The sequence below is a fragment of the Tympanuchus pallidicinctus genome, unplaced genomic scaffold (assembly GCF_026119805.1).
Source record: "Tympanuchus pallidicinctus isolate F22 unplaced genomic scaffold, pur_lepc_1.0 scaffold22, whole genome shotgun sequence".
Lineage (NCBI taxonomy): Eukaryota > Metazoa > Chordata > Aves > Galliformes > Phasianidae > Tympanuchus > Tympanuchus pallidicinctus.
The window spans coordinates 19,311,232-19,337,901 of NW_026294739.1; the positions used below are offsets into that span (position 1 = coordinate 19,311,232).

At 42.7% G+C, this 26,670-nt stretch overlaps 1 protein-coding gene and 1 long non-coding RNA gene across 11 annotated transcripts in view; one reads left to right on the forward strand and one right to left on the reverse strand.

Moving 5' to 3' along the window:
• Positions 1-26,670, forward strand: part of MECOM (MDS1 and EVI1 complex locus) — a 298,479-nt gene that overhangs the window by 56,951 nt on the left and 214,858 nt on the right. The window lies entirely within an intron of this gene.
• Positions 7,973-21,829, reverse strand: LOC128082676 (uncharacterized). Of its 4 annotated transcripts, none has more exons than XR_008207779.1 (5): positions 21,390-21,829; positions 13,194-13,255; positions 11,292-11,408; positions 10,900-11,173; positions 7,973-10,482 (listed from the first exon to the last, which is right to left on the reverse strand). It is a non-coding gene; the product is annotated as an uncharacterized LOC128082676 (long non-coding RNA). The 4 variants fall into 4 exon arrangements; XR_008207778.1 differs by having other exon boundaries at positions 11,292-11,466; XR_008207776.1 differs by lacking the exon at positions 11,292-11,408.

Sequence of the window (26,670 nt, forward strand, 5' to 3'; positions counted from 1 at the left end):
TATTTGAATTCAGAAAGCATTTTTAAAAACAAAAACTCCAAACTAATAAAAAACAGAAGCTATTTTCCTTGCTGAGTGAATTTGCATGGAGCCCTGCCTTGGTTTGGGAAGTGAAGGATGGATACAGGTGCCCGGCCCAGGACTTTTCTCTGCTTAACGCTTTTGCCAGATAGATGTGAGAAGGTTACATGCAGCTGAAGTGCTTCAGCTGGGTGAAGGGTTATGGCTGGAGGGTGCTCCTCTCCTGCAAGAGTAAGCTAGACAGTAGTTTTATCCTCTCTGTGAATCTAGTATCTATGATGAAGTGCTTCACAGGAGAGTTGTCAATTCCTGATGGGCGTAGGAGCTGAAATCTGTATTAATGTGAACTGTAGGAAAAGAGACAATGCAAAAATTCCTGAGTATTCTTGCTAAGCTTATTTGTAAAATGAAATGTGTTCTTATTAGAGAATAGCAAGCAATGCTTCCCACTGCAGATAGGAAAGCAAAACCGAGGAGAGGTGGATGCTCACAGCAAGGCAACACCAGGGATGCTTCTGGCTCTGCCGACCATTCTGCACCATAAATCTTGGCAACGCCACCGCTGTGACCCGGAGCCTGGGGGAAGAGAATCGTATGAAAGTGATAAATCACAGCCAGCGTTCCAGATCTTAATCAGGCAAAGAAAGCTGGCTCCATTAGCAGACAGATTTATAAAATCCCGTAACAATGCTGTTCTACCGTTGGTTTCTCTTGGTAAGACCCCAGGTTGCAGTCCTGAGATCAGATCTGTCCTGCTGTCAGAAGGGATCGGAGCTCTCCTTGCCCAACCCTCTGTGTAGCACAAGCAATATTGTGTCCTCACATCAACACCTGCTTGAGCTAGAGATCTCTCAACAGAAGCAGTGAATCCTGAGCCAGCGCAGCATCCGGGAAAGCTTCCTAGCAATTATTTTTGTTCACACACCTCATCGCAGCATGCCCAGCTTCCAGCTGCTGCTCTCAGTCCACGTCTATTTTCTTCAGCTCAGGAGGTTTCTGTGATCAGTGCTGCTGTCTCTTTGCCCACACCACATACACTAAAGAAGCTGTTCCCCATGTCTTTGCTACAAGGCACTGTTCCTCCATCTTCATCATTTTTATTGTTCTTCTTCTCAGTCCTGTGTAATGTTTCAAACTCTTTCTTAATCCAAGCAAGCCATGGTGGTTTTCTAAGACAGTTTCCATTGGTGTCACGTCTGCATTGCTGGAGGATATCTGTCTGCCCACTTCTGTCTTTTTGGAAGCCCAATTCCTCTGCTGCCCTGTGTTATTCCTTACAAGCAGCTTCTCAGTTTTCATGCCTACTGCACACTATGAATAACAGTCAGATGTTTTTCCTTTGTCATCAGTAAAATCTCTAATCAAGGTAATTCCAGAAAGCCATCCTTGTAAAATCTAGGGAATCTTGGGAAAATCTAGTTTCTTGATGCTGATTTCCTATTTTTCATTGCATTTAAATTTGTCTCTTAGCCATGTGTAGTTGGTATTATTCTAATCGATTCCATTATCAGATAAAACAAAACCACTAAGTACTAATCACTTACTGATAAGTCTTCTCCCTCTTTCAGTCTCTAAAGTACTGGCTGTGGGCTTAGATTGTCATGGAAATCTTTTGTTTAGCAATTAACATTACCTGTCTTACTTTGATTCCTAAGGAAGCACATTATTGATTAAGGAAATGGCTGTTAGAATAATTTCCCTGTCCTGATGGCACTTTGATGTGTCCATACCTGGCTCCTCTCCCTGGCACATTTCAGCTACCAGGAGGCAGGTCTCTGAAACTTGCATTTCCTGTTTGCAATCCACATTCCTGATGCAGATGCCATAACACTCTTGCATGGCAGCTATTTATAATAAAAGTTCCAGCTTTCGTAGCTGCAATTTAATGCCCTTCTGGGTTATTTTTAGGTGTTTTTCAGATAGCTGTGTGTATGTGTGATAGCGCATTTACCTCCCGAATTTTCACAGAAGCATGTCTGATCACTTCTTGCCTTTGTACTTTGTTTTTGACAATTAGCTACTGACATGATTCAGTTCACTTTTGCTCCTATTGAACTTGTGTTTTTCTTGTGTCGTTATTTTCCTCTGGCAATTTGGGTAATTTATAGCTTCAAATTAACATTTATGACTGTTAGCTTCCCTCTTTTCTATTATATTTATATCAGCTCCCACTTCCCCTCTCAGTGACACTGTTTTATAGGTTTTCTGTTTTTTTTTAAATTTTTTCTTTTTTTTTGGTGGTGACTTACTTACTTGCTCAGCTAAAGAATAAAACCTTCAGAAAATATTGTACAATGTTAACAGAGCTTATCTATTTTAGCACACTTCTATTTAATTTCTCCATTTCTTCTGAATGGGAAGAGGATTTGCCTTTGTAATATTATCCCTATAAATAATAATTGTGTTCATGTCTGATGGTACTTTTGTCCATCTCACTCATAATGAATGCATTTAGTGTGATTTAACGCAACAGAAAGCTTGGTGCCATCAGCACAGTGCTGTAGTCCAGGTCTCTTCACTTACCATCCCGGTGCATGAATTTCAGTTGCAAATGTACTTTTCCAAACCCTCATGTTGTTTTCTATAGAAACTGGGGATTCTCTGAGCACGTATTATTTGACTGCTGAGATCCATGCAGTTAGCCAAGGTGGGATCATGTACTTCTACCAGCTCTGTATTGGGTTACACATAGGGGTGAGTTAGGAAAATATCTTCTGTACAAATCTTGTCTCATCTATACATTAGGCACCATGGCCCCAACTGCCCCCAGCCTACTACTGCTTCATCTGTGTGCCTCTGCTTTCCAGTGCTCTCTATGTCCAAACCAGCACACTGACACTGTTCATATCTTTGCTGCTTTGAGGCTGCTGCAGCTGAACTCACTGCCCAAGGCGAGCACTCTGATTCTCCTCTCACTAGCACAAGCCAGGAGTGATTTGAACTGATAAAAACAACGCTGCAGAAACATCACTGTGCTGGGAGAAGCATCTGCAACATATTTTTTTCCTTGGGTGTAAAAAAGCTGCTGGGGAAATGTGTGCCCCTGCGCTGTGAAGCATGCGTTCCAGGCACCTGTACATAACATGAAGTTAAATAGAGGAAATAATTGGGAAACCAGTTCTGTTGTCACTTCCATTCCAATCATCCTCGTCATCACGTTTCAGGATGACACGTACAGGAGTGCTGTGTGAAAGTCTCTTCATGTAGTGCATTTTGAAAGCCTGCAGCTGTGCTCAAGTAGGCAGTCGGAATCAGGCTAAAATGAGGATCTGAGCTATTTATCAGTGAGCGTGTGTGCGTCTGCGAGCACAAGTACAAGCCTCTATCTATATAAAGTTAAATTATGCTGCGGTGCCAAATGCATTCAAGTGGACTGGGAAAGACCCTTGGGAAGATGCTGGGTTTTTCTGCTATGATATTTTCTGGTAATTAAACAGTTCTCTATTTTATAATAGTTAATGAAAATGAGAGTGGTTGGAAAGGTTATTTCTGTCTGTTGTTATTAGATCCTCCAGATTTGCTGACCCTGAATAATTAAATGTTTTTGATCACTCCGTTTATATTGCCCAGAACTGAAGTAACTCTGATCCTTCAGCACACTGGAAGCACAGCATGGTACGTACTGAAAGGCGCCAAAAGATGAAACATTTCAGTTTTGCGGTTCACATCTGTCTGTCCTGAGACCAGAAGACCATTATAATGCACTTAGAGCATTTAAAACCTCCTCAAGGTTGAAAGCCCCGATTAAGGCAGTATCTGCTCACGTGTCCTGCCAGAGTGCACCAGCCTGGGAGCCAGGAGCCCCTTGGTTCCCTCTGCAATAGGAAAAGAGGTTAATAGCATTGTTTAGTGGGGGAAAAACAAGGGGAAAATGTAATCCAGGATATCCCCACACTAAAGTGAAAATAGCAGTGTACACATCCATCAGTTTGTAGTGTTTTTGCAGAGAGTATAAAATATTTAAACTGAAGTCATTAATCATCCTGCTCCTCCGTTCTAATCCATGGGAACCACAGGAGGTCACCAAATATGCATTTAATATAAAAGAATGAAACATCTTGGAGGGAAAAGTAGTGCAGTGGAAGAGCTGAAACGCCAAGAGCAGAAAAATTTCAAGCAGAAATTTTGCTAGAAGTGAAAAACTGATTTCAGTGTTCTGTTGGAAAATCATCAGTTTTGGGACAGGAATGAAAAATATGTTTAGAATTAGCACAAAAAAAAAAGAGAAGAGAAGAGAGAAGAGAAGAGAAGAGAAGAGAAGAGAAGAGAAGAGAAGAGAAGAGAAGAGAAGAGAAGAGAAGAGAAGAGAAGAGAAGAGAAGAGAAGAGAAGAGAAGAGAAGAGAAGAGAAGAGAAGAGAAGAGAAGAGAAGAGAATAAAGGGAAAGGAAAAGAAAAGAAAAGAAAAGAAAAGAAAAGAAAAGAAAAGAAAAGAAAAGAAAAGAAAAGAAAAGAAAAGAAAAGAAAAGAAAAGAAAAGAAAAGCTTAAATTGGAAAGTTGTTTTTTTCCTGGATTTTTTTTTTTTTTTTTTTTTTTTTGATAAGATATTATTGGAGAGGAGCATTTTCAGTTGTGTTTGTTTTGACACAATCCCAGCACGGCTCTTGGAAAGCAGACGCTTCTTGCAGCAGCCGTTGCCAGGTTCACGTTCCAGGTTTCCATCAGGTGCTTTTGATGGATGTTTCAAACCTCCCGGTGCTGAGCTTTCCACACCACTTTGATATCGCCCATAACTGCAGTACCTACAGGGAACCAAGGATTGTCTCCTTTCACCAAAGAAGGTGCCTACCCTTGGGAAGCCTTGGGGGATTGGTGCAGAGAGAAGAGCCAAAGACCGCGTCTCGCTTAAATCGGTGCGATACACCCAATCATTTTGGGGTTTCTTGGAGGTAGCAGGCTGTCATTTTTTTACCCACTTGTTTATTTGGTGCAGCCAGGGCTGGCTGTGCAGGGAGGCAGAAGCAGAGCGTTGAAGGAACAAACATTTCCATTATCCGGTGGCGGTAATCAATGGCTGCTGTAAGTGTGAACGGAAGCCCCTCTGCTGCCTGGGAACATGGGGAGAGACAGCAACACGCTGCCTAACGATGGCTTTCCAAAACTTGCCTTCGGCTTTGGCACAATACAGCCACTGTAGAAGAAGACATTAAGAACAAAAAATAGAGCTTGAAGCTTCAAGAGCAGGCTGCCAGAATTATTAAGAAAAACATCAAAATGATGCCATTAAAAACAGATGGGGATTCTATAAAGTATTGAAAAGAAAATGTTTAATTATGAGCCTTATGCAAAACCCATCAAAGTTGGATTAATATTATAGTGCTGTTGCTGTAGAGGGTTTAAGTAGTCCGTGGTGGAACATTAATCTTTCACTCCTTTAAAAATAATGTTTTCCTTTTGTTGATGACAAATTCCATCTCTTCACTGTTGAAATCATATATCCAGATTAATGGCATCTAACATAATGAAATCAAAAGGCACAGGTAATATGGATTAGTTTAGAAAACAACAACGAGGCGAAAAAAAAGACCCCAGGGGAACAAAACTTCACTGGATGAGTGCTTTTGTCAGCATCACTGTATTTTTTCCTGTTGGTAAATGATGAGGGAGCAGTCTGTACTCACAGGTATTCTTGTCTGTCTGGGACGTAGTGCTGGGGCTGAATACCCAGCGCTCTGCAGAAAGAGAGACAAACAGAAGGTGCTTCTAATTTTGGGAAAGAGTTTTTGTCTATTGTAGATTTCTGTAAGATTACCCATTTCTGCACTGTCGGAACGTGTCTGGCGGTGAGTACAGCCCCAGATCTGTCCCTTCCAGCTCAGCTGCCTGGAACAGCTAAGAAGTGTTCCTGAGATTTAATTTTACAAAAGTACCGGGAGTATGAAGATAGTGGTGCATGAGTTGCTTTGGGAAGGTCGTTGTGATCCCTGCTTCGGGTGAGGGAGCATGCCAAATAAACCTTTCCCCTCCAGCCTCCAAGAGCTTCTGGGCTTGGACTTGTTGTGCGAGCAAGGCAAGGAGACGTTGTCCCCTTGTCCCCGTGTATTGCTTGTCACCTGTTTTCTCTCCAGAGCCAGGACTGGTCCTTATCTGGGTCAGGTGTTCCCTGCCCCTCCAGCACTCCTCTTTTCAGTGCTGATAGCTCTGAGCACAGAGCTCTGCCTGCACTGCAGCCTCTCAGCTGCTTTCCTCCATCAGACATGAGGACAAAACCTGTGTGCTGCTTCGCTTCATACAATAGGAAAAATTTCCCTTCTTCCTTTCCTCCCTTCCCTTTAGAAAAATATATGCTTTATTGAATCATCAGGTACACCAAAAGCAGGCTCTTATTTTAGCAAAGATATCAACACTGACTGCCAAGGTAGATTTAGGGTATTCATTACAAAATATTTTGTCCTGGGCTTTAAGAATAATGCACTTTCAGTACAAAGCAATGGTTATTCTGAACATTGGACATTTTTTTAGTTATTTACAATAGGTTTCAAGATTTGGAATTACCATGAAAGATTTACTTATACTGCAGTTCATGTAAAATTTAAAATCAATAAAGTAAATAAATTTAGCTTGTCTGCCCGAATCGATTTCCTACTACTCTAAAGCAGCCTGGTAATACTGTACTTTCTTATCTCCAATGTCATCCTCCAGTGATAGTTTCGGGGTTGCAATTGTGCTATGTTATCATGTTCTTTGCAGCACAGCGTACCCCTGAGTCACCCTCACCTTCCATATTTCAACCCCAGTGTTTGAACACTGCTTCCCTCAAACGGGAGCTTTGGGGCTCCCTCCCATGCAGAGGAGGCGGATGGAGAAGTGAACCCTCACAGGAGTGGTGCACTGCTCTGCAGGGTGTCCTCAGAGAGAGGGAGGAGGAATTGCCCCTTTTTTCCCCACTTTTTACAAAGGTACCTCTCCATCGGTTGTGCATAACCAGAGTCTCTTTTTAATTTTATTGTAATCTGTGGGATAATTGGTGATCAAAACCAAACGTGAAGCCCTCATCCAGCTGTTGCCTTGCTGCGTTCCTCAGCATGAGGGCAATTCAACGTGTTCCTTAAAAGAGGAGACACCCCCTGATGTTTTGTCATTCATTTTGTCATTCATTCTGCCCTCTGCCACAGCTCTTTTGGGGCAGCTCTTGTCCCTCACCTTGCGGTGGGGCAGTGGGAGCAGACTAGAACTGTGAAGAGATGGCACCGACCCGCCTGCCCTTCATGTGTGCAGGATGTGGGAAGTGTGGATGAGTGCAAGGAAAGCTTTGAGTGGAGGAGGTGTTTGCTGTGTTTAATCTGTATGTCTGGACCTAAATGAAAAAGTCAACCAAAAATATAATTGCGTGCTTCCAGTATCCAACTGTGAAAAAACAAATCCTTTGGCTGTCCCCATCCTTCATGGCTTCTGGACCTGTGGCGTGACTGGTTAAGGCTATGGCATCGACATGGTTAGCTGTCTGATTAAAAAAGGATTATCTGTTGTCAGATGGAAGGTGGTGGTTTTATTTTTAAAGAAGTTCAGCGATTTAAACTTTGGTCTGTTTGGCATTGGAACAACACAAAACTTTGCAAGGTTTTGCAAAACAGACTTCTGTGGCGATGACAGTGTCTGTGCTATGTCTGTGTGATTTTCTGTTCAAGCTTTGATTGGAAAGAACTGAGGGTCAAGGATTTTGGAGGCTCTCACCTAAAAAATGTTGTCCAAGCTGATACACCTTCTGGAGATGGGCTACTATTAAGGAAATAGCATGATGGAGGAAGGCAGCTTGTCTGAGATGTCGCAGCCAATCCCAGGTTTAACACTTTGCAGCCTCATTAGCCTCATTAGGAAGCACAGATAACGATGTAACTGTTAGAGTACCTTGGCAAGCTGCTGAGAAGCGTGTCTAGCAGACTAGATACAGCTGTACAATTCAAAGGACGTAGAGGAAAATAATACTTACAACAACAGTAATTTAAAACGGATGAAATTTTAAAATATTGGATTTATTTATTAAAAGAGGAAACACATTAATGCAAATGCTTTGATTCTGGGCCTGGCAGAACAGTAACTATTTTTATAGCCAAGCAAACACTGTTGTTTCGAGGCAGTGCTCTGGTTTCACGTGAAGTGTAATGTTCCTTTTTTATTACTTGCAAAAGAAAAAAACTATCAAGCCCATCTGTCAGCCTTGCTGTTGAGTTTAAGATGGAGCACCCTTCTGGAAGCTGCAAGGAAGATGTCCATAAAATGTAAGGCAGACTTTAAAGGACAAAAAAATATAAAAAGGGAGAACAGAATGCAGGAAAATAGAGGATATGATGATGTAATAAAAATAATAAAGAAAAAAGGCAGAGTTCTTTCTGGTTTAAGTTAAGGTAAACTCAAACCTATAATGTTGTGCTGCACAACCAATGCAACAGCAGAAGGTTTACATGCATGAAAAAAGCCCGTGAATTTGAGCAAATAAGTACAACGTATGTGATCAGTTTTATTTGTGTTCTGACTCATGCCTGGTGCATGGAGGTGATGAGCCTTGGGTTCGAGGACAAGCTCTGTCCTCATGCCACCGGTGGGCACAGAGCTGTGCAGTGCACAGGACCTCCAGCTCTGCACCCTGCCTGCTGCAGCTGCCTCCTGGGCAGGATGGCACTCCAGCACAAATGCAACTGAGCCTGCTGGGCAGCGGTAGGGAAAATAGGATGTGCTGAACTGGGTTGGTGCATCAAGGATCACATTTTCCCAGATACAGGGCTTCACAGCTCCCAAGGCTGTTCCTCAGTCGAAAACTGGGCTAAGCCATAGGGAACTGGGCTAATTAAGAAGCATTCAGCACAGCTTTGCAGTAACAGCAGCTGACTGGCACGTGGTCTGGAACAAGAGGCATACTGAGGCCGACAAGTCACGAAGCTGGGCAAGGAAGAGCCTGCTTTATGAACTGCAGAGCGGCGTCTGGTCGCCTTGGCGAGGCTCTCCTGCAGCAGCACAGCCCAGTTTTCTGGGGAAGGCAAAGCCACTGCCTGGTAAGGGATGCCATTCTCCAAAAATCAGCCTTCATTCTTTTATTCCTCCTTATTTTTCTGACCAAAAAACACATGTTTTTGAAAAAAAAAAAACCCCTAATCTAGTGCCCACTTCATTCTGTTACTGACTGATTTGTTACTGGGGGCTTGAGCTGTACCCTCTCTGACAGGGTGGCTGAGGTTTCCTTCTGCACCCAAGGGTCACCATGCTCCACCTCTTTGTAAGAATAGCTCAGTGCAGGCACAGCAGAAATGCTCAGGACCAGCCAGGAATATTTTTGAGTGTATGTAATCAGCAGTGAGCTTGCAGACTTTATTTAAACCTTCAACTTTTCTACACTTTGGATTGTCAAATATTTTAAACCTTTCCAGCAAGTCATCCTTTCCACTCCTTTTCTTGATAGAATGTAATTTTGAATTTCCTTTCACTGAGTGTAATTGTTTGGATTAGCTAAGTGTAATTGTACTGAGTGTGGATTTGCTTTTCTATAGCATTCAGCCCCTGGCTGTAAACTCTTTCAAATGGGATATCAACTTTTTACTGGATTGTTAGCAATTGATACATAAATAAGAGATATCCTCTTGTCCTTAGCTTTGCCATTTATTTATGAAAGTAAAGTCTTAAATTTAAGTGGATAACTAAGTATGGGGGACATTATCCAAAACTGCAAGATCAACCCTGGGAAGCCCTGGTCATGGTCAGTGTTACTCTGTTACTTTATTTGGTGTTTACATTTCTCACTGAAAACAATCACAATCTGACCCTAAAATCCAAGGAATTGTTTTGCTTGTTTGTTTCAGGTAATGAAACTTGTAAGTCCCCTTCCTTTGTGGGCAGGCAGGTGCAGTCTCATCCACCGTCAGAAATATTTGCTAGTTCATCCAGAAGATCCTAGATGGGTGCTGATGCCCAGCACTCTGCTAGTAGCTCAGAACCACTGACGCAGCCTCTGCTACCCATCGCACAGCTCTGCAGGAGCATGATGCTGTGCCAGTCGCCTTTCACTGACTGTGACCATGTAATTATTGCAGCATGTCCTCAGAGAGCGGTGATACGACAACAAGCTGGGTTTTCGATTTCATTGGCTATTGCTGTGTGGTCCTGTGCAGTTGGGGTTCGTGAATCATGATGTGTGAATAACTGACTAGATACAAAGAGATGGGTCTGGTGACAAGCTCCTAAGTTAATGGCTTTGATATATCAAGTGTTTAGATTGATCCAGCTGCTCTACTCCTGTAAGTGCTGCTATACATTGAGTTTTGGATGAGATTCAGTTCATGTCAGTGCTCATCTATCTTAAGATGGGGAAAGATGATACTGGAGCCTTGGCTTACAGAGGTGCCTGGTTTCCTCGTTCCCATGCAAGCAAACCCAGCTGTAAATTTCAAATTCTTCCTATTATTTTTTCTTTTTGGGTTTTTGTTCACACTGAAAGTCAACAGGTTGCAGTGAACATTATTTTCCCGTACCTCTAGAAGACAAAAAACATAGGAAAGTGATTTATGAAATGTTCTTAGCTGGTTGGTTAAAGAATAACAAAATAAGGCAGCTATGCACAAGAATGGTTCAAACCAGACTGGTGCCAGGACCTCAACAACTCTGACCCCAACACCTCCAACCCCAACACCTCCAACCCCAACACCTCCGACCCCAACACCTCCGACCCCAACACCTCCAACCCCAACACCTCCAACCCCAACACCTCCAACCCCAACATCTCCGACCCCAACACCTCCGACCCCAACACCTCCAACCCCAACACCTCCAACCCCAACACCTCCGACGTTCTCATGGCCCCGGCGCATTCCCTGTGCTATCTCCGAAATCAGCCCCCGAGTTTATCTGCCCGAGCACACAGACAGATAACATCCCGTGACGTGGCCCTGACCTTTGTCAACCTTTGTTAAGGCTCCATCTGAAGTCCGGCGGAGTGTTTGTAAACAGGATGTAATTAAGGCTGGGAACTGACAGCGCCTGACGGGAGGACAATGCGGAGCTGGCAGGACCCGGGCTGTCAGATGTTCGCCTGCATTGTGCTGCCGGTGCCTTCGCGGTAATTGGTGTCCCCTGGCCGAAGGAAGTGCACTCAACTCGGATTAATCGGCCGCGGTGCGGAGGCCATCCCTGCGAGCGCGAGTGTTTCCTCCGATAAACCGCTGGCCCTCGGGAGAGAACCGCGAGAGTCAGGGCTGCGGTGACAGGTGCTGACCGAAAATGGGAGCAGGAAAAGGGGGGAAGGAAAAACAAACAACAAAAAAATAAGATGTATTCGCTACTCACCTTATCGGCCAGACGAACGCGAGAGGCCAAGGGTTTATCGCTCGGCAAGGCTGGAGCGGGTTGGCGTGGCCGGAGCAGGAAGATGAGTGGGCAGGAGGTGCAGATAGCCCCGGTGTGCTGAGGGATGGCAGAGCTGCAGCTCAGCCCAGCGTGTGCCTGGATGCAGCTTGGAAAGCTAATTTATACATATATACACACAAAAAAGTGCATATGTAACTGTATCTCCATATGCATTATATCAAGTGTGTGCATATACATATGCTAACTCACTGCACATATAACTCAGTGCACAACTGAGAGCAGAGCTGGCTAAAAGTAAGGCTGAACCTGGATATTCTCTTTTTTTTTTACATTGCTTCTCCAACAATTAGGAAAAAGTTGACTTTAAAATTGTTATATATATATTTCATTATCTAAATCAAGCAAGTATGCTTCAAAGTATAGATTTTATTTCTCATCCTTATGAACTGACAGAAATCTGTCCCATTAACCTCACGGTTAGGTAACTATTCATGGGTCTACACTGGTTTAAGACAAAGGGCTGCATGCTCACTTCTTCAAAGGCAGTTTTGAGCATAGGGTGTGTTCCTAAAAATGGTCTGATATGTTTTTCTTAATTAAATCAGCAGGATTGAACTGATCCCACTAATAGGTTTATTCACATAGAGTTTGATGTAACGTGGTAGAGTCCTCATTCACAGGTAATTCCAAAATTGTTTTTATATAAAGAATAATCAGGTGCACATGAATGTACATCAGTGAATATACGAAAAGTTGTATGGCAAATTTTGTCTTTATAGAGGAGATGCTTTGGAAATTCAAATACATCACGGCAGCTTACAAAGGTAGCATCTTTCACAGCATCCAAGCCCAGATCAGCCATGGAACATTTTAAACTCTGTAATTTAAGACTGAAGAAGGTGGATCTCACTGCTAGTGAAGTCAATGGTCAAATTCTTCTTTTTCTCTGCTCCAACAAACAGTGAGCAATGGGGGCTGGTTCCTGATGCCCCCAGCCCAGAGCCTCCTTGTGTTGGTTGGGAGATGAGAAGGCAGCCATCTGTGGAGAGTGACTGTAATCCAAATGATGGTAACATTCTTATGGAACAAGGAGAAATTAGGGCTCCAGCAATTGGTTACCACATTTCTTTGTCTCCACAAGAAATAAGCTTTGAAACTAAAGAAAACTCTAGCCAAAAATCCACCTGTTCCCAGGTGAGAGGGTGTGCACCTTTTGTTTTCTCCTGCTTTGATTTCTGGCAGCCTACAAAGAGGCTGTATATATAGAGATAATTATATATACGTATCTACATATTTGTATGTGTTTATGCATAAGAAGAAAAGTGAATGAATATATTTTTCCTCAATATGTGAAGGAAAATAGAAGAATATTCTTTGGCAGCAGTGGAAGTTGTAGCTTACTCAGCAAAGAAATATGTCTCAAAGTTCAAACCAAAGCTGACTGATACCCCAAACCTGCTTACAGCTGTAGATAGCAGCATCTGTTTCCAGATGTTAATGGGAATAAGGTAGATGAGAAAAAAGAGCCTGGACCCTGTTCAATAGAAGCAACTTTTTCCTATGCTAGACGGCATGTAGACGTCCCTATCTCAGTGCAAGCAAGACAGGTTGTGTAGTAGTGTGAGGTAGGCTGGGGTCAGTTTTATGTACACGTGCAACTTGTCTGCGTAGTGCTCAATGGGAAGCAGAGCCTTCACTCAGGAGAAGTAAATAAATACAAGAAAGCAAAGGTCTGAGTATCTGAGTACAGGAGTACAGTGCCTTTGGGAGCTGGAGAGGCCAAAAGAGGAAAGGACGAGCGTGAGCCGCTAGCAGATGTGAGCTCTTTGTGGCTGGAGGGAGATGGGACAAACCAGGGCAGAATGGTTCCACTTAGCTTACCTAACCTGCTTCTCTAAAGAACTGATTTCTGCAGCACAGAGTGGGACATTCCTTAAAGACACCTGTCAGGAGATGAAAGAGTTAAAGACAGAAACCTTTGAAAGAATTAACTTTGATGTTTGAATACATTTTTGGCGTGTAAATACAGTTGCTGAAGGAAAAGGAACAAAATACCCAAAGCAGTGGATATAAGGGTTTTTTTTTCTTCTTTTCTTTAGGTAGGTAAATCATTTTCTTTTTAAATGAAATTCTGTTTGACTGCATGAAATATGAACAGTAATTAAATGCACAGTCTGTGGGCCTTCCATACTTTAAAGCTCTTTCTTAAAAAAAAAGTGCTCACCTCAGACAGGCCAATTACCCAAGAATGATGGAGTCAAGAGGAAAGTAGCTAAATTTCTTTACTTGAATGATCACAACCACAAGCCAGTGATTAGTCCCTGCAGCACCAGCGGGGATGTGGTGGGGACACTCACATTGGAAGACTTCAAATAGTCATTTCCTTGGTTAAAATAAAATCTGACTGCACTAAATAGACAGTTTTTAATCTCAATTGGACATCTGAAGATTTCTCAAGCTGTTGTTGGCTGCGGCAGAAACAAATTTTTCTGCTTTGTTGATTAAACCAGTGGTCTCCACCATTGCTTATCGGCCTGCGACGAGCTGTTCTTTTTAATTAAAAGTGAGCCACCACGAGAGAGCAATTAACAGCTAGTAATTACTGTGCTCTTCAGAACTGCAACATTTTGCCTTTCATTCCAATTATATAATGGACAAGTGGCTTTTTGATCTTCAAATTAGTGAGCTCTTGTACTATTTGTTTTGAGGCAGATTTGGAAGGTTAATGATGGCCTGTGGTGGCACTCTTTCCACTGACTGATGTAAGACAAGAAAAAAAGGGGAAGGAAACAGGAATAGTCTATCAAGAAATGCAAATGCTGCCTTCATGATAATGAACAGGAGAAGCACAAGCAACTTAATATGCAGGTTATTTAATATGAATCAAATAAGCACTTGTTTTGGTTCGAACTCATGCTATGGAATTCTTTTTTCTTTTTTTTTTTTTTTCCTTAAAAAAAGTTTAATTAAGCATTTCAATATAGATTCTTTAGAGAGTGACACGTAACATTTAACCGTTTGATACTTAATTGTGTTTGCCTTTGATTGTGGCACCTATAGTTAAATGCTGTACAACATACAGAGGCATTGAACTGTCCCTCAGGACACACAATGCATTGACTTTGTCTAAAATCTTTTAAGTAATAAGTCTTAATATATTTAATGGCCACTATGCCCTTTGAGTACAAGGGCCCCTTACATCACAAACAGTTGTCTAATTTTAATTAATATTGATTTGCATCTCTTAAATAGAAACTGTAATTGTTGCAGTTGCTTATGGCTCTGTGATAATCCTAGAGGATATAGTGTTGAATATGCTTGGTATAGATGAATGTGTGCTCTAAAGAAAAGATCAATAACACTGCTATTGGGGTGGATCTCTGCTCTGCCGTTTGGAGTAGCTGCAGCTGGCTTAGAGGTGCTATTCTGATTTACACCAATTGTGGGCTTTGCATTTGACTTTTAAACTGTTTCCCCGGTATTCTTTTTGATATATGAGTTGCAGATGAAGTTTTGTCTCAGCTGCTCCGATTTTTTGGAAGAAGTCAGCAGCTGTAGTGCTCTGATATCTCAAGAGCAGATTAAGGATTTGGCTCTGTGTTTTGCTGTGCATGTCTGGATTGTGCATATCTGCATAGCTGAACAAAGCCACGGGCCGCAAGTAACAGACAAATTGCAGATGTTCTGAGAAGTGGGTGTCTTCAGTGTGATGAATAATGCAGAAAACTAACTGCACTTAGCTGAAGCAAAAGTATCTGTACTTCTTTACATTATTGATTTAGGTACTTCTTCATTAAGTGCAGGCCTTAATTACCCAAATGACTGCAGGCGTGCTAGGATGCAGGCAGACCTATTCCTCTGCGCTGCTAAAGCTTTGCTCACTCAGTCATTGCCATAGGAGAGAAACGTAGGGCTGATCTCATTGGAGGCAGAGTCAAATTTGTATTTGCTCAGACGACAAATAAAATAAAAACAAGAACAAGGTAAAAACCGGGTTTCTAAAATTTGGTGGTAAAATTTTCAAGTCCCCGTTTAAATCCTGTGTTATAATTTTCCAAAAAGACTCCAAAAAGCGAATGAGGCCCTTCACAGACAGTGGCTTCTGCTGAGCACTGCAAACTGAGCACTTGATATCTGCACCAAGAGCCTCTTCATGAGCTGCGACCTGGGCAGAACCTGCACTGAAAAAACTTTGGTCTGCGGTGTTCAAGACTGAAGTCATATGCAGGAGTTGGAGAGTAGGAAAATATAGAGGCTGAATAAGGATATGTTGAGCAGGAATTTGGACTATATGCATACACAGTATTTGAGAGAAAATGCTTAAGATGTTTGAAAGCTTAAGTCTCTTTTTACGAAACTATTCTGCTGTATGGGGCAAATTCTGACAGGTTTGTTAAGGATCATGGACTGTTTTGGTTCACTGTCCAGCATATTCCTCCCCAGAGGTTCCAGATTTGAAGACAAATATGTGGTCTTTGTTCTGAGCAGTATGCAACCCATTACAGTAATACTTTCCACAGGCTGAACGTCACCAATGCTGTGTTCATCTGCATTGAAGGAATGTGGAGAAAGTTGCATTTCCCATTCTCTCTCCCTCAGATAATCAGTTGAAGTGATTTGCTGTAGCTCTCTTTTGCTTTCTTAATGCACAACATACTGGGGTTTCTTCTGGAAACAGGTTGGGAGTGCTCAGATGAAGACTGCATCTCTGAGATGCTGAAACGAACTGGAATCATGCTGGGGAGAATGGATAGATGAGAGTAAAGGCTCAAATCCTTAAAATTTATGAAGGTAGTATGGGTAACAGGATACAGAGCACAACACCCTTAGAGGTGGAATTACTGGAGATACCAAAATCCCATCGCTTGTAAATTTTCCTTTGATTTCAGCAAGCCAGCACTTAGTGCACAGCTTTTCCTGTGGTTCCATCATGCCTGGGAAGAGAGGTAGGGTGCAAGCATCCCAAAACCAGCACCTGCTCCCATGCAGAGTTACTTCTGTTACCTCCTAATCTGAAGTAGCAGTTACGTTCTGTGTGCATACACACTTGTAAGCAGTAGTTTTCCATGAGTAGTTGCTGCTGGTGGTTTTTTCTGCACCAGAAGATGCCCATATCCCTGCTATAACTTTGCCTGTTACCTGACTTGTCACCTGCAACGTGCTGCTGCTCAGATCTAGTGATCTAATAACTTCACAACAGGATTCCCAAAAATGTAGGTCGAAAGGGATTGGCAAAAACGTTATGATCATTACTGTGGTTTGATCTTAGAAATATCTAACATCCAATTCAACATATGGATGAACTTGCAGAGCTGGGCAATGCCCATTTTGCCTCTATTGCACTCACGTACCAACAGATCCTCAGCCTGACTATGGAGCGCATCCTGAGCCTTACCATTGGGAAGGGAGGACCTGGACCTGTACTCCAAGCAGCCCTCCTTGCTGCAAACCCTTGGTATCTATCGATGTGCTGGAAGCTGAAAGCAAGCTGAGGCAGCCATTCTTCTCAGACAATCTGCTCTGTGCTTGATCTGCACACATGTGGTGACTCCTGTTAATGGGAGTTACACATGCTCGGTAAGAGGAGACTAAAGCTTTCCTATGGTTTTACTAGCAAAATACTGGAAATGGGATGACTGCAGCCAACAAGATTGTGAGAGCTCTTGTCAGAAATATGATTAGGAATTTGTTTCCATGTAGCTCATGCAGCAACAGACGTGAGCCTTGAGCCAGAGACAAATAGTAGTTAATATATAGAGAAGGCAAAGTGTTCTCTGAGAGGCTGGAATGAGAATTCCAGAGCAAGATGAAAATTGGCCTCCGAGGGAATAACATTTTCTTTCTCTTCATAACTGCGGATAAAAATTCCAAATAGATCATCAGTATGTATATGAAGGGGGGGATCACATTCCTGTGATATTGTTGGAAAATTCAGTAGCGATGTGCTTTTCATTTTTTGATTTTTTTCCCCACAGCAATTTTTTTCTTGGATTTTTGCCAAATGGTGCAATAAAAAGCACCCATGAGATACAGGAAATTTAAGGTCTGTTGGTGTTCATTACATTATATGGAGTCATACGGAATTTAAGGTCCTATACATTAGTCTGCTTCTGAATCAACAGAGGCAAGCACATCCAAGGCAGAAGAAGCAAAACCTTGGATGCCTCTCTTGTAGCTGGAAATATGAGAATAAGTCATCTGAATGTGTGTTTATTTTGGAGTCTGAGAACAAACCAATAGTAGCACTGCTGCTTTATGTGAGGCCTGGAGCGAAAGAAAATATATATATTCACCCGAAAAAAACCAGAAAAGTGTGATCAAGTTAACTTTCATCTTCCCTGCCTCGTCCCATGTTGGTGTCACATCTCGTACTCTGAGCACAGCAAGGCTCCACGAGGGGCTGAAAGGGAACTGAGGCAAAAATTACTGCAATGATAAAGAAAAGCTCTAATATCCTCCATATGCTCCGATGCACCTCAATTTTTCAGTGATACATAAAAAATTGACAAAAATCTTCCAAAGTGTTTTGCCATCCTATTTTCTGATTAGTTTTTGTTTTGTATCCTTTCTTCACAAACCTGTTGCATATTAGCAAATCAAATCTGAATGAGTGTTGCTTTGATATGCTTCAGGTTCTGAGCATTCCCCCCACAATCACATTTCTCCACTCCTCTGTCCACTGTGGTCGATGTACCAAAGGGTCTGAGAGCATCCTGGGCCATCCCAGGAAGCTGTAATATAACTCCAGATGGAATTTTTTTTTGACTGCAGCTAATAGTTACTAAATCCCTGCTTAATACTTCTGCTTTGTGGATATCTCTCCTCCTGTGAGCACCGTGTGCTAATCTCTCGTTCTTCCAGTTATGCATCCATACATAATTCAGGGAAACAGGCTTAAAGCTGTTAAACTCATGTTAAATGTGCAGCGTTGGCTTTTATGGATACTTGTGTCCAAGAGCCAGAGCACGTTCTGAAGCCTTCCCAGTGCTGGTGGGAAGTGGTGATTACTTGTTTTGGGAGTTTATTGAGATCCTGGCTGCCCTTCCCTCCCCACCTTCCTGCAGAATGTAAATCTTCAGTAGATATAAATCCATAATTCTCTTGGATTCCGGGGAAATTTCTTGATTTACACCAGGAATGTGGTTGCCTCCAAATTATCTATGTGGTATAGGTGGAACAATATTAGAACTTTTATGCTTAGTGTCATCCTTGTTTGTCTCAAGGGAGGCTGGAGCTGAGTCCAGCCGCTGCTCCCTGTCTCATCCCCAGGGCATATTCTGAGTGGTTATGCCACAAGCCCCAGCCAGGAAAAAATGTATTCTCCATTCAATTATAGGAGGAAAAAAAAAGGCAGACAAATTGAAGAGGTCTAAAATTGTATTCTCACTTTTGATTCTTCCTATGGGATTTAAAACCTTGACAGCTCTTTCTGGCTTGTTTCATGTATTACATGGAAATGATGTCAGATGAAGGATGTGTCTGTGCCATGCTCTTTCAGCCTTGTTTTCTTTGGGGTAGCAGAAGGCTCAGGGAGTAGCTCTGTTTAGAAAACTGTGTGTTTGGTAGCTGTGGGAGCTACCTGTGTTCGTGGCATATGGAGCTACTGTGTGTGTGCCATGCCAATGTGCAGCTGGAGGATAATGGCAGTCCTGCACTGAGCAGTAAAGGAGTTGAATTTTTGTGTAATGGACCCTGTTTGTTAAAAGTCAACATTTTAAACTAAAATGGTGGCATTGTAAGCAGTTTACTTTTGTAGTGAAGTACTTTTTCTTGTTCTCTGCAAAGTGGGAAAGAATGCCCCAGCTGCCCAGCCACTTTTCTAGTAAATTAGTAAATTCCCATTGTTGGAGAGCTAATCACTTTATTTTACATTGTTTTAAGGAACACACTGCACATTCTTGGGAAGATACTTTTTTTCCAATAGAGGGAGTATTAGTGCCAGGCAATGCCCTTCTTTCTCACTCTCCTTGCATCGTAATCCTACTTCTTAGCAAATAAAATGCACGCTAGTGGCTTGGTGCTATTTGTACTGAGTTTGCTGCCCACTGTGCCCTAACAGACGTCTGCAAGCCAAGAGGAAACAAATAATTTGTTTATGACAGCAGAGCAAAGTGCAAGTTGGCCCCCCCAGCCTACCTGAAAGCAAGGCTGGCTCCTCCTTTCTGGCTCACTTCACATAATCTTGACTAATCTCTTGCAGACACAAGTTGCATTAGCATCCAGAAGTTTCTAAATGCAGAAGCTGCCAAGGGTGTGAGGATGGATGCATCACATTCATACTTTGGGGAGATGTCTTCCTCCCCCCCCCCAAGGGCACAGATTTGCTCTCCCTTCTGCGGGCTGGCAGCTCAGGGTGCTTGTTTGAGTCAACGAGGCCAAATTCTGCTCCCAACTCAAATGACTCCCAAAATGGTGCTCAGTGCAAATGAAATCAGTGACTCAGTACAAAGTTACTGAATCTCTAGCAGCTGCCTTGGCTGGGAGCTTACCTTGGGAGCAAGACAGGCAGCTGCCGACAACACCCAAGTTGGGGGAGCAGGAAACCCAATTTACTGCCTGCCCTTTGGCAGCTGGAGGGGTCTGGCAGACAAATTTGCAACCTCTGCAAAGGCTGAGGTGATGGGGAAGATCCTGGAGAAGCCCCTGAGAAGCTGTGGTACTGAGCAGCATGGGCTGTGCCTCAGCCAAAGCGGGGCTCAGCAACAGCTGTAAATCCAGCACGAACCACGGAAATGGAATTAACTTAAAATGATACTTTGAAATATTAGTAGTCGTAACTGTTTTTGTCAAATGGTCACGAGCTGCTGTGATTTTTAGAAAACTTTTCCTGGTGATTTAGCTTCTGGGTATATTGCATATGCTGCAGTATCTTTAATGGGGAGATGCAATAGTGTGTGCTGTGACAATATGAGTTCTCAACACTGAAGAACACGTTAGGCATATAAAATGCAAAGGAGAAATTTATGTAATTTCTGGTGACACAGAATGATAAAATCCCATCAGCAAAATATGAGAAATTAATTTAGATAGAAAAGATGCATCCCTCTGTGCATCTCGTGTCTGCTGTTGTGAGATTTCTGCATGAATCGATATATTTTGGCTGTATTTAGTGCTGTAGGTACTTTGATTAATTTAGCTACATGTTACTGTCATGTTGGGCACATTCATCTTCTGTCTTGAAGCATGTACTCCTCAGCCTCTCTATCATTCCACCCCTTCAGGCCTTATTTTCATCACGTTTAAGGCAACTCTCCCCTGCCTGTCTTTATCTTGTTAGGCTTTCAACAGCTTAAGCTGAATCTTCATTCTTTCACTCTTGCTGTCAAAGCTCCTTTACCAAGTTATCTTATTTTCCTATTCATAACATCTAACCCATTATATTTAATACTCAAGCACAATTGCATCTGAGCATTATGTAGGAGTTGCCAGCACAAACACTTGTAAATGAAATCAGACCACCCCTGGAAGAAATGGTGGTGGCTTTGCATTGCTGGTGTATTTTAAATTGAAAAATGCCCAGGACTAAATCCAGTCCTGGAGTAAGTGGCTGCAGCTTAAGTGAAGTCAGCAGAGCTTCATCTGCTGGACTGAGATGGATCTGACCCTTCAGTACTGAAAGCTGGAAGGTTAATAACGATCACATAATCTGATATGAAGCAGAAATTAATGTCAGGAATGTCCCAGTGGGTGTGTACAGTGCAGATGACAGAGCCCTTTACAAAGAGGGGCAAACAGTAATGTTCATACTGCTCAGACTGGAAAACCGAGGCAGGGAGCATGGGGGACTTGCCAAATTTCAATGAATGATCAGTGCTGAAGCCCAGCTTTCTGCAGGGGCCATCCTGCCCTCCTCTCATGGAAGCAATGTGACCCCAGCCCGGCAGCGGGAGGTTGGTCCCACTGGGCAGGGGCTTTGTTTGCCTCCAGGTCTTACCCCTGCTCCTTGAGCTTCTGAGGTGTTGTTGGAGAGAAGCCTCTTCAGGAGTGAAAGAAAAATAAATATTTTTTAAAAAGAAATGAAAAAAAAAAATAGAAAAAAAAATAGAAAAAACAGAATGTGATGTTGAGGTTACTCACATTTCAGCGATGCTGCATTGAGTGTTGCACCTTTGCAGAGGGGGACGTGGTGTTGAGGTGATCCTCATGCTTCTGCCTGCTGCAAGAGCGTGGTCGCTCATTGAAGGGTGATGTGGGAATTAGTTCCTTTAAGTAGCTCCGGACAAAACTCAGTGACCCAGGAAATGCTTTCCTCCATTCTGTTCATACAACTGCCTCTTTTTTTTCCATCTGGCAAGCTGACCCTTTTATAACTACTTCATCCTTTCCCTCCCAAATGTGGAATTTCCTCCCAAAAAATCATCCTGGCTCAAGACCCAAGACTGGTCAGGCTCGGCAGAAGCTCGAATCGGGTTTTGATACAGGACAGCATTTCATTTTTGGCAGAATACTCTGGTCCTGGTGAACACCGTGCTGCTGGGGCTAGGGCTGCTCCCCCAGGCGCTATCCTCGCCGTCCCGGTTGCCTCCAAAGGAGTAGAAGTATTTTCTCTGAGTGTTGTTCTATTTTTAGGGGGAGGGAAAGCTATTTTAGGCCACTCTAACATGTTTTTATGGCTCTTTCTAAGCCCTCTGTAGCTAGCTGGTCTCATGGTAATTAAAGCATTTGGCCTTACAAGTGGAAGGATTATGAAAACAGCCCTAGTGATTTCTAAAAGTGCTCCAATGTATTCCCAATATAGGATTTTTTTGGGTATGAGTCTGCCTTCTGATTTCTCTTTTTACAAATGAATGGTACTATGTGAAAATGTGCAACCCGCCACCTTCGCTGGGGTGCCGTGACCCCGCTCCTGAGGGTGAAAGACACAATAGTGTGGTTCCTGATCATTAATATGCACAACTCACTCTGCAGTGTATTATTTTTAATAACCAGAGCAATCTAAATGTCTTTTTTTAGCTTCTACTTATCCCTAATGAGACAAAAGTCAGTGTAAGATTTGCATGCAAATCTTTCTTGGACCGAGGCAACCAAAGAGCTTGAGTTTGGGGCTCAGGGACAGTGTGCTGCCTGTGGGGTCATGGCATTGAATTCTAGCTATCATCTCCAAATTTTTCAAAGTGATGACTGATATTTCAGCGCTGCCCTTCCCACTGAAACCAGACCAGCAAAACCAAACACTTTCCCTTCAAAATGGATGTTTTCTGTAGCACGTAGGTGAGGTAGAAATGTTATACACCCTCTGGGCTTGGGATGGTGACAACCACAGTGTTACGAAATACTTTGCATTTAAAAAAATGTGTAAAGTTGATGGGATGAGGCAGTGAGAAGTGAAAAGTAACCCTTCCAGGGCTGGGAAAACAAATGCCTTCATGTGGTCCAACAGATGCTTGGGGCCTGTTGGCTGGAGGAGCCCCAGGCTGAACTAACTTTGCGTTAGTTTTAAGACAAAACTGGATGGTTCAGCCAACAATACACCCTCTGGAGCTTGTTTCTGAATTCTCTGTGATAGAAACAAATAGAGATTTAATAATGTCAGATGAACATGTAAATGGAACAGTCTCTTAAATCATCTCATTACAACTCCTATTGCAGTGCATGTAATCAGCCTAAAATCTGGCAGGTATGAAGAAAAAATACTCTTCTACAAAAATTACATTTATTCATTTATTTCTACAACTATTTATATCATTGACTTGAGGCACAAATACAGGTTAGTGCCTTTGGGCCCGGGTGCCTGAAACATTAAAATTTATTATTATTATTTATTTTTATTAGCTTCATGTGGCAGAAGATTTATAATATTCTAGTTTTATTAAGTACTTGTGGTTTTTAAAACTGATCGTAATTGTTGCTGGGCAAATCTCATAAGGGGAGGAGGATTGGTTGGTTCAGTTTTGATTAAACTCTCTGAAGTTTGGGCATTTGTCCAAGCTATCTCAACCTTCTGCATTTCTAATATAGGTCTGCCAATCTTGTGAAGATAGGCTTTCCTTTTTCTCGTTATCTTTTCTTCTTCACTTTCTTTTCTTTTGGAAGATTGCTGTCCTCATGGTTGCATCAAATACACGGCACAGTATTCTGGTATACGTTTTGCTTCTGAGAACAACCTGGAAAAGGCAGTCAAAGTACAGAAAGTTTGCAACAAGTAATTAAAGACAAACCATCTGTTTCTCTTGCCTGTTAATATATAAAAGCCTGGTTCAAATTGTGGTTTATTAAAGTTGCTAATAACTTTCTGTCGTAGCTGTCGCTAAATCGTAGTTGTGCAAACCCAATCCTGTGACAGCCTTGGCCATGCAATGGTAGGATCCTGGTGCAGAAAAATTCAAATACTGTATTTTTTTCTTTGATAAGATATACTAAAAGTTAGAACTAAGAACTTGAGGGTGGACAAAAGCACCTTATCTTATGGTGTTGTCAACACTCCTGATTTTATTACAAATGTCACCTCATTTCAGCCTAGCAGGATTTGAGCATCTGTTGAATCAAGCTATTGCCTTTTAGCACCATCAGATCCTACGTGAGGACACACGTGTGCAGACAGGGTTGGAGTACTCTCTCCTGAGCTCAGTGTTGCATAGAAGCCATGGCTGAGACCATTTTTGGTAGGTGGAAGAGATCCCAGAGTCTACGGGGATTGTCCTTATTTCTGTTGGTGGAAACAGGCTGAGTTCTTGGGAGGGAAACTGCCGCAGGGATGAGCTTTTCTTACAAGGGATAAATGAGTACTCAGTACCTGGATACTCACCATCAAGCACAAAATAGCTTTTGGTATTCAGTTTGGGAGCTGTGCTTGGCCTGGAGGTTTTGTGCATGATTTCTGTGAGCACTGAGCAGGCCTTTATTCCTTTCTTCAGCGAGAACAACTTTCTCCATTTCCTGTCAAGCACAGGCTGTTGCTGTTATAATTGTGCAATTTCACCTGGGTTAAAAATGAAAAGTGTTTCTAATTGGATCCAGGCTAATATCAGTCCAGCACAGTGGTTTTCCAGCATGACCATGATATTCCACCCTCTGCCAAGCAAAAAAAGCATGCTTTTTGCCTTAAAGCCCCTATGATTTTCACTTGGAAAAAAAATGCCTTTTTTTCCTTAAGAAAACCAGAATGATATATGTAATAAAAATATTTTTTAGAGGGCTGTAGTTTGATAGTTTGTGAATGGTGCTATTTGCTGAAGCAGTTTCTGGTCACCGGTGTGTTTCGTCGGCACCAGCAGCTCTGTGCAGGCATGGGTGAATCCAGCAGTGTGCTGGAGCCCAGTGCTGGGTCTCAGGTCACAAGAGCTGTTGATGCCATGACTGGTGCCTCACTGATACTCCAAAGTGGGTAAGATGTGTTCTGACAGCTCATGAAACCAGTGCTGCTAGGTGGCAAGTATCTCCTGGACAGGGCTTGTGGTGCTCGGTACCAGAAGTTGATGGTGCTAAATACCCCCTTGGGGCACCCTGCTGCAGGAAACATCACAGAACATATGTTTGCTGCAGAAAAGTCCATCCCTGTGGAAATCTAGATGATGATGGTGTTGAGTGACCCCAGTGCAGCAAGCTATGCCTAGCATTTAGCATGGTGAAGAGCTGCTGGGTACTCCTGAGCCCAGCATGGAAAAGCTGTGTGCAATAGCGAGGGCATTCAGTTGGGATTTGAGCTGAACCAGCTCCATGGCAGTGCTGGTGGTCGTGTTGCCCTGCAGCTTCCTGCAGCTGGAGCACCAGTGTATGGGACACGACCACCATTTTTGCATTCGGTCACCTTCTTCAAGTGCTGTGCTTTAAGTGCTGCAGCATTATGTGGTTTTATTATTTTAATAGATGAGAGAGGCCTGTGATCAATAGCAGGGATGCTTTTATCTTAATCATCCATCCCTCATTCATAAATATGGAGATTTTCAGCCTCCTGTAATACTGCTTATGATTTTCTGTAGTATGGTAAAATGGACTGAAGTAATTTCACCAGCCCAAAAATGTCATAAAAGTAGTGGTTGGGCTACATTAATTTTGCCAACCATATCATTTCACCTGCTGGGAGGTGTTGGGACTGCTGTACTGTGAGCACATGTAGCACAATGTCCTTTTTCCTCTGATGGTATTTTGCTCTCAACCTTCCTATAACTGTTCAGGATTACAACGAAAAGTATTATGGGCACAGAATTGAGACAATACATATCCAACCCCTAAAATACACGTGTGGATATTTCCTTGGCTAAACTTGAATCAGGGACCATAGGAGACCCTAATTTCTCTGAAGCGAAGGCCTCAGATCGAACACGTCTGGTTTTCAGGGCCAAAATTAATGTAGCTTTTTAAATGGCTAACATTGATATGTATGTAAGTAGTATCTCAGGGTTGGAAGTCTGGTAAAAACAGCTGGTGACCTTTGTTAACCTCTGGCTGAATGGCAAAGGCAATGTTTGGGATTTTTTGCTCCACTGATTGTTCTCTAGTGAACGTGTGTAAAATATTTGGAGAGAATTGCTTAGTAAGAACAAGAAATTGGATTGCATCAGTCTGCCACCTCTTATAAGCATTTATATTACAGCACTAATGACCGACAACACAAGCAAATGCATCTTAGCTTGCATATTACTGGAAATCCTTTGCAGTCAGGATAAAGCAGACAAAAATTCTGTTGTTGGTAGGTAGAAAAGGCTCGTGCCTTTGTTGTGGTTTTGCAGGTGAAAGAATAAGTGTCACCTTTTACTTCTGCATAGACAAAGGATAGTAAAGAAACAGGAGGTGAAATGGTCGGGAGAAAGACTTCAGGGGCTGTGTCCCTGCGGCAGGAGTGCGAAGCATGGGTGAGGAGTGATGCTGAACGCGGCTGGGAGCAGAGGGGCAGGCAGAGCCCTGCCTGAGCTGGGCAGCGGAGGGACATGGGGCAGTGCACAGAGAGGGGCCTTTTCTGATGGGGAATGTGGCATTTGCTAGATGCTTTTTTCCCACCCGTTATTGCATTCTTACCGTGTCGTGGGGAACGCTTGTAAATGCTGTGGGCTTCTTTATGGAAAAGCTGGAATGAAACAGCACGGAGTACAGCGCAGGCAGAAGTTTCAGACTCGCTGGATGTCTCTTTCTGTCAGATGCCACAGTGTCAGGCTCAAAGCCATTTGTCATCCCTGAATTTCATTATCTGCTCCTTCCCTGTCTTTCAGTCTCACTTTGCTAGGACATTTGTTCACCGTTGACCTCCCTGACAAATAATACACCTTAATTATGTTGGCAAGAGGGGATATGTCATTCCTGGGCCACTTTAATTGTCTATCCGACAGGCGTCCTGCTGCGGCATGTAGCTTCCATGGTATCTTGACCACGATTGCAGACATATCTTATGCTTTCTCTTTGTGTTTAGAAAAAAAAAGAAAAA